Raw genomic sequence first — 8,375 nt, forward strand, 5'->3', positions numbered from 1 at the left:
TCCGGGAAAGGAAGAGGTCGGGGCTCATCTCGTGGCCGTAAGAATGCCCCCTTCTAATTCCCTCTCAGTACACCCCCCCCCCCTTCCTACTCCCCCCCCTCCCCTGGGGTGGGCGGTCGTCTTTCCCACTATGTGGAGGCCTGGCGGCAGAACATTCGGGACCCCTGGGTCATCCAGATGATCCAGGAAGGTTATAAAATTAATTTTGTTTCCCAGCCGCCAGAGAAGATGGTAAGAACCCGCCCTCTTCAGGGCCCCAAACAACTTCATCTGGAGAGATTGATTCAGGAGTACGTGGACAAGGCCGCACTAGAGATGGTTCCTCGCGCAGAACAAGGCACAGGCGTCTACTCTCCAGTCTTCTTGGTCCCCAAGCCATCAGGCGAGTGGCGTATGATCATCGATCTCAGGTATCTGAATCACTTCATCCGCAGGCTGCGGTTTCGCATGGAAACCATAAGGTCAGTACTACCTTTCATGCACCCTGGAGATCACTTCGTCACTCTGGACCTGAAGGACGCCTACCTCCACGTACCCATCTTTCTGGCACACCGAAAGTTCCTAAGGATTGCCGTAGACATACAGGGGAAAGAGGCGCACTTCCAGTTCGCAGCCCTCCCGTTCGGCATATCCTCCGCCCCCCACACCTTCACAAAGGTCATAGCTCCGGTCGCTGCCACCCTGCGCCTTCAAGGCATATTCATAGTCCCGTACCTGGACGACTGGCTTCTGAAGGCTCATTCAAAGGAGGTTCTTACCACGCAGGTGCAGACCGTCGTAGCTCTACTAGACAAGCTGGGGTGGCTGGTAAACTGGCAGAAGTCAGTGATGGTGCCATCAACACGAGTTCAGTTCCTGGGACTTATTCTAGACTCTCTCAACATGACGGTCTCTCTACCCTCTCCTCGCAAAAGGAAAATTGCTCGGGCGGCACATCATTTGTCTTCCACACGGAAGGTCACCATCAGGACGGCGATGAAGGTCCTCGGATTGATGTCCGCTGCCCTAGATGCAGTTCCTTGGGCCCTATGGCATATGCGCCCTCTACAGAACGAGATCTTGAGAGTCTGGAATCACAGTCCTTCAGGTTTACAGAAGCCAATCCAGTTAACCATCAGCACCCGGCAAACCTTGCCCTGGTGGACCCATCTGCGAGATGGGAAGTCCTCGGTCCAGCCCGCCTGGACCCTGTTGACTACAGATGCCTCCCTCACAGGCTGGGGAGCTCATCTGGGGGAGACCCCGGTTCAAGGTACATGGAATCAGTGGGAGAGGACGCACTCATCCAACTGGCGCGAGCTTACCGCAGTTCATCGAGCCCTTCTGTCATTTGCACCACTTCTACGAGGGAAAGCGGTCAAAGTAAGATCAGACAATCTGACGACAGTCCACTACATCAACAAGCAGGGAGGAACCAGGTCCCCCTCGCTCATGCAAGTCACCAACCTGATCTTCTCCTGGGCAGAACGAAACCTCTCCCAGCTGGCCGCGGTACATATCCAGGGCCGCCTGAACATCCTAGCGGATCAACTCAGCAGAGGCCGGCCGACCGCAGGCGAATGGTCCCTGAACCAGGACATCTTCCACTACCTGACCAGGAGGTGGGGTCTCCCCGAGGTGGATCTGATGGCCACCCAACACAATGCCAAAGTAGAAAGGTTTTGCTCCCTGTACCGGGAAGACAACCCTTTGGCTGTGGATGCCCTGTCAATACCATGGAGGTTCGAACTGGCATACGTGTTCCCTCCCATCCCGATGATACCGAAGGTATTGGCGAAACTCAGGCAGGACCAGACTTCGGCAATAGTGATCATGCCGTTCTGGCCAAAAAGGGCATGGTTCACCGACCTTATCCTTATGAGTCGGGGGAACTACTAGAGGCTTCCACCAGTCAGGAACCTAGTGTCACTGAACAGTCGGCCGTGCCTGGGCCTAGACAAATTCAACCTCACTGCCAAATTCAACCTCAATCCTCTGTCTGCATACGCGCAGACAGAGGATTGTCCCAGGGAGTGCTAAGTACCTTAGCCCATTCAAGAGCAGAGGCAACCAATCAGAGCTACCAAAGGATCGCCCAGATATTCCGAGATTGGTGTACAGGCAGCCACCGCGATCCAGACAGAGATGCAGTCCTAGAGTTCTTACAGAACAGCTTGGAGAGAGGACTAGCACCTGCCACCCTCAAGGTTCAAGTGTCAGCTCTATCTGCTCTCCTGGAGACACGGTTATCACAAGATCCTCTTGTCAAACAGTTCCTTAGGGGGGCTGCCAGGCTCCGCCCCCAGGTACGGCCCCTGTCCCCAGGTGGGACCTGGCCGCGGTTCTACAAGGGCTATGTGCGCCCCCCTTCGAACCATTATCTGAAGTGGACTGGAAGTACCTGTCATTTAAAGTGACCTTTCTGTTGGCAATAACCTTCGCCAACAGGGTTGGCAAATTGCAGGCTCTAGCAGCCTCCGAACCTTTCATAACTTTCTTTCCTGACAGAGTACAGCTAAGGTTCGTCCCAGGATTCTTGCCGAAGGTACCCACACTTCAGAACACCAATCAAGTGATCACCCTACCGGGGTTCTTTCCCTCCCCTGCCACTGAGCAGGAGGAGAAGCTACACACCCTGGATCTGGTAAGAGCACTACGTATCTACCTGGATCGTACAGCACCGTTCCGAAGATCAGAGAATCTTCTGGTTAATGTGTTTGGCCACAATAGAGGCGCTAAAGCATCAAAGGTAACCCTGTCTAGATGGATCAGAGAAGCTATCAGCTGTTCCCTACGGGCTCAGAATCTTCCTGTTCCAGATTTCCTACGAGCCCATGCCACCCGATCAGTGGCGACATCATGGGCAGAGACACGGTTCCTCTCTCTAGAGCAGATATGTGCTGCAGCCTCTTGGAGCTCACAGCTGACTTTTGCCAAACACTACAGATTGGACTGGCGTACGGCCGATGCTACAGCATTTGGGCACTCCGTCTTGGCATCAGCCTGCCAGGAGGTCCCGCCCTAAGGGAGATAATACTTGCTAAATCCCCAGTTGTGCTGCTGTTGGGCGTAGGGGGAAAGAAAGATTATGAATGATAATCTGTTTTCCCTTAGCCCAAACAGCAGCACAAGGCTCCCTCCCTAAGAGGTGCTATTGTACAGATTTTGTGTATGTGTGTGTAGCTCTTGGCATAGATTGCTCTGTATATCATACTTGTTACTAACACAAGGGAGGAGCAGGTCTTCCGGCCTCTTATAGAGGTCAAAAGCTGTTAGGTAATTAAAAATTCCACCTGTCCTAACAGCTCATAGGGGCAGGAATACCCCAGTTGTGCTGCTGTTTGGGCTAAGGGAAAACAGATTATCATTCATAATCTTTCTTTCTTTGATCTTTTGTAAATTTAAAAAGTTTTTTTAAAAAAATAAAAGAAATCATGTAGATACTGCATGTTGATTGAAAATAACTTCGGTGTCGCAATATATACAATTGTCTCAATTTAGTTTATACTTTAAATATACAAAGGAGATTGTATACTTACTAGGAAGCAGAGATCCTACTCTTAGCCCATTCATAGCAGGGTATGGAGCGCTGTTCAGATTCTACCTACAACTAAACAGCAGATATTGCTCCCCCATATTTCAGTTATAGAAATATCAAGACATCAGTCCATCAAGACATCAGTCCATCAAGTCCAACCTATAACCCTACAGTCCCCTACAGTGTTGATCCAGGAGAAGGCAAAAAAAAAAAACAGCCATGAGGCTCATGCCGATTGCCTCATTTCAGGGGAAAAAAATTCCTTTGCGACTCCAATCTGGCAGTCAGTATAAAAACCCTGGATCAACGTGTCCTTAAAATCTAGACTCTATAACCCGTAATATCGTTCTCTTTAAGAACCATCCATGCCATCTTTGAACTTGTTTAATGAATCCGCCATCACCACTTCCTGGGGCAGAGAGTTCCATAGCCTCGCTGTTCTTACTGTGAAGAATCCCCTTCTATGTTTCTGGTGAAACTTTCTCTCCTCCAGACGTAAGTTGGTATATGTTACAGAAAAATTTCTAACCTACTGAAGGCTCCAGTGAGCACTGTTGGAGCCATAGTCCGGAAGTGGAAAGAACATCACCTGCTGTGACAGGAACAAGATTTCAGACAGAGGAGCGAAAAGAATTATCAGAAGTTTGTCCAAGAGGCAAGGATCACCTGGAATCAACAGGTAGAACTGATTAAAAGAAAACAATAAGTAATGCACTCTTAGACTGTTAGGACCCTGCAGATCAGCTGTTTCCCACAACACGCAGTTTCCAGTATTGTTTACATGATGAGCTGTTCACTCATTCTATTCTTGATAACTGAAGAATAGAGATGAGCGAACAGTGTTCTATTGAACACATGTTCGATCGGATATCAGGGTGTTTGCCATGTTCGAATCGAATCGAACACCGCGTGGTAAAGTGCGCCAAAATTCGATTCCCCTCCCACCTTCCCTGGCGCCTTTTTTGCACCAATAACAGCGCAGGGGAGGTGGGACAGGAACTACGACACTGGGGGCATTGAAAAAAATTGGAAAAAGTCATTGGCTGCCGAAATCAGGTGACCTCCATTTTAGACGAATAGTGGATTTCAAATCCGGGTCATATGAGAATGTGAACTTTGTGACTATGAGACAGGGATAGCTGTACAGGCAGGGATAGCTAGGGATAACCTTTATTTAGGGGGGAATGTTATTAAAAATAACTTTTTGGGGCTCTATCGGGTGTGTAATTGTGATTTTTGTGAGATAAACTTTTTCCCATAGGGATGCATTGGCCAGCGCTGATTGGCCGAATTCCGTACTCTGGCCAATCAGTGCTGGCCAATGCATTCTATTAGCTTGATGAAGCAGAGTGTGCACAAGGGTTCAAGCGCACCCTCGGCTCTGATGTAGCAGAGCTGAGGCTGCACAAGGGTTCAAGCGCACCCTCGGCTCTGATGTAGGAGAGCCGAGGGTGCACTTGAACCCTTGTGCACCCTCGGCTCTGCTACATCAGAGCCGAGGGTGCGCTTGAACCCTTGTGCACACTCTGCTTCATCAAGCTAATAGAATGCATTAGCCAGCGCTGATTGGCCAGAGTACGGAATTCGGCCAATCAGCGCTGGCTCTGCTGGAGGAGGCGGAGTCTAAGATCGCTCCACACCAGTCTCCATTCAGGTCCGACCTTAGACTCCGCCTCCTCCAGCAGAGCCAGCGCTGATTGGCCGAATTCCGTACTCTGGCCAATCAGCACTGGCTAATGCATTGTATTGGCGTGATGAAGCAGTGCTGAATGTGTGTGCTTAGCACACACATTCAGCTCTACTTCATCGGGCTAATAGAATGCATTGGCCAGCGCTGATTGGCCAGAGTACGGAATTCGGCCAATCAGCGCTGGCTCTGCTGGAGGAGGCGGAGTCTAAGATCGCTCCACACCAGTCTCCATTCAGGTCCGACCTTAGACTCCGCCTCCTCCAGCAGAGCCAGTGCTGATTGGCCGAATTCCGTACTCTGGCCAATCAGCACTGGCTAATGCATTGTATTGGCGTGATGAAGCAGTGCTGAATGTGTGTGCTTAACACACACATTCAGCTCTACTTCATTGGGCTAATAGAATGCATTGGCCAATCAGCGCTGGCCAATGCATTCTATTAGCGTGAACTGAGTTTGCACAGGGGTTCTAGTGCACCCTCGGCTCTGCTACATCAGATTGCTACATCTGATGTAGCAGTGCCGAGTGTGCATCAGATGTGTAGTTGAGCAAAACTGACTCAGCACTGCTAAGTCTCTGCATTCGCATAGGAATGCATTGGCCAGCCTTCGGCCAATCAGCGCTGGCTCTGCCGGAGGAGGCGGAGTCTAAGGTCGGACCTGAATGGAGACTGGTGTGGAGCGATCTTAGACTCCGCCTCCTCCAGCAGAGCCAGCGCTGATTGGTCGAATTCCGTACTCTGGCCAATCAGCACTGGCCAATGCATTTCTATGGGGAAAAGTTAGCTTGCGAAAATCGCAAACTGACAGGGATTTCCATGAAATAAAGTGACTTTTATGCCCCCAGACATGCTTCCCCTGCTGTCCCAGTGTCATTCCAGGGTGTTGGTATCATTTCCTGGGGTGTCATAGTGGACTTGGTGACCCTCCAGACACGAATTTGGGTTTCCCCCTTAACGAGTTTATGTTCCCCATAGACTATAATGGGGTTCGAAACCCATTTGAACACTCGAACAGTGAGCGGCTGTTCGAATCGAATTTCGAACCTCGAACATTTTAGTGTTCGCTCATCTCTACTGAAGAACTATAATTGTATTCCTTTCAATTATTTGAGATATCGCTGTAGCACCCATAGCCATCACTATTCATGTGGTCATTTTGTCCCATACAATGGCATTCTTTCAGTATCCATGCCATACTGCAAATTCTGCAATGTTCAGTAATGGTTTAAGAAACAGGATAAAAAAAAAATAAAGGTGTTGCTTTGGCTTAAAAATTTCCTTGATCTGTGGGATAAACTGGCAAAACAAGTCAGGTCCATGAGGGCACTCTGCAATTTCCAGGATAAAAGGGTCTGCTCCTAACATCTTGGTGCCAGATACCACACGGCAACCACACCAGTCTTTTGAAGATAGTACCAAGGCGGTAGTCAGAGCGTTTTTCCTTGACATGAAGGGGACATCTACAATATTTGTCAGGAGGTTTAAATGTTATGATCAGTGTTCATACTACATGCCTCTAAATGTGATATTCTTATCTTTCTTACCATATATATGTGACAAGTAGCCTACATTTATGTATTATACATGTTTGTTGTCGAATGCCATACATTCATAGTCTTCCATTCTAAAAAAAAATATATCCAATAGTATACTTTTTTTTTGCAAGATATACTTAGGCATATACTCCACTTTTCAATACAGTAAGAAAAAGGATGGTGATGCACACATTATTTTTCCTTATATGTCCAAACCAAAGGGAACATGTTTAGTGTATACATGGGAAGGCTTTCTTACCATGTATAAGTTAGATACACATACAAAGCATTGTGTGAACTTTACCTTAGGTTTAGATTAAGATAAAGTTATGAAGCTGTTCCCTTCATAGTAACTGTAGTATAACATCAGTGGCGTAACTACCACCATAGCAGCAGAGGCAGCTGCCACAGGGCCTGGGACATTAGGGGGCCCGGTGATAGCTACCCCTGCTACCCTCGCTCTTATCACAGACAAACTATTGTAACTGCGATAAGATCGGGGGAAAGCTTGTAGGACCTGTAGATGAAGGACCTTGTGTGACGTCAGCCGTCACATGACTAGGTGGGCGTGTCTTTATAGCCCGCGCAGTCCTGCAAGAGATGAAGAGAAGGAGAGATGTGGTGCTGGGTATTGAAGGGGAGGGGGGATGTGAGATGCAGGATGGAGAGTGTATGTATGTGTGTGAGTGTGTATGTATGTGTGGTGTGGAGGAGGGGAGAGGTCAGTGTCAGTAGATGGATCAGTACTCTACACATTGTTTGTATTCAGACTTGCTTGCAATTGCTGTTACTAATGACTGTCTAATAGTAGTCAGGGGGCGCTCTGTGTATTGTATTGTACGGAAGGGGAGGGGGATGTGAGATGCAGAATGGAGAGTGTGAGTGTGTATGTATCTGTGGTGTGGAGCAATTGAGGCTCAACAGTAACCTAGGGGCAGAGATGGAGGGGAGGACATGAAAATGGGGGTAGAGATGAGGGGTGCATGAAACTGGGGGAAGATGGAGGGAGGGCATGAAATGTCATGTGACATCCGTGCATTATTAAAGATGGCCAACACAACCAAAGACTGCAGCGGAGCTGGAGACAGGTAAGTAACTTTTTTTTTTATGTCTGTATCTCTCCTGGGTCTCCGATTATTATACTCTGGGGTCTGAAAATACCCCAGAGTATAATAATTGTTCATGGGTGTTCATTATGGGGCATAATACTGTGTGCAGGGGCCACAATGTGGTGTAATACTGTGTGCAGGGGCCATTCAGGGACATAATAGAGCGCAAAGGAATGCGGTGTGGGGGTGGGGGGGGTTTCGGTCGTTCAAGGTCTTCGGTGTCGGTCAGGAAGGGGGGGGGCAATGTCAAAAGTTCGCCACGGGGCCCCGCCATCCCTAGTTACGCCACTGTATAACATACAAGAGTGAAATATACCTACTGTACTGAACATGTTCTTAAAATAGCATATATCAGTTATATATAATTTTCGCCTTCATTTTACGTTCTTGAGTTTTATATATTCATCTTATGCATGTCGACGAGTTGCACTTTGTTCTATCTAAGACTAGGAAGATTTTTCTCTCCTATGATTTCCGTATAAAAACAGCAGAAACCCAACATACACCTGGCAGCCCCCGTTATAG

Source organism: Leptodactylus fuscus, chromosome 3 (genome assembly GCF_031893055.1).
Source record: "Leptodactylus fuscus isolate aLepFus1 chromosome 3, aLepFus1.hap2, whole genome shotgun sequence".
NCBI lineage: Eukaryota > Metazoa > Chordata > Amphibia > Anura > Leptodactylidae > Leptodactylus > Leptodactylus fuscus.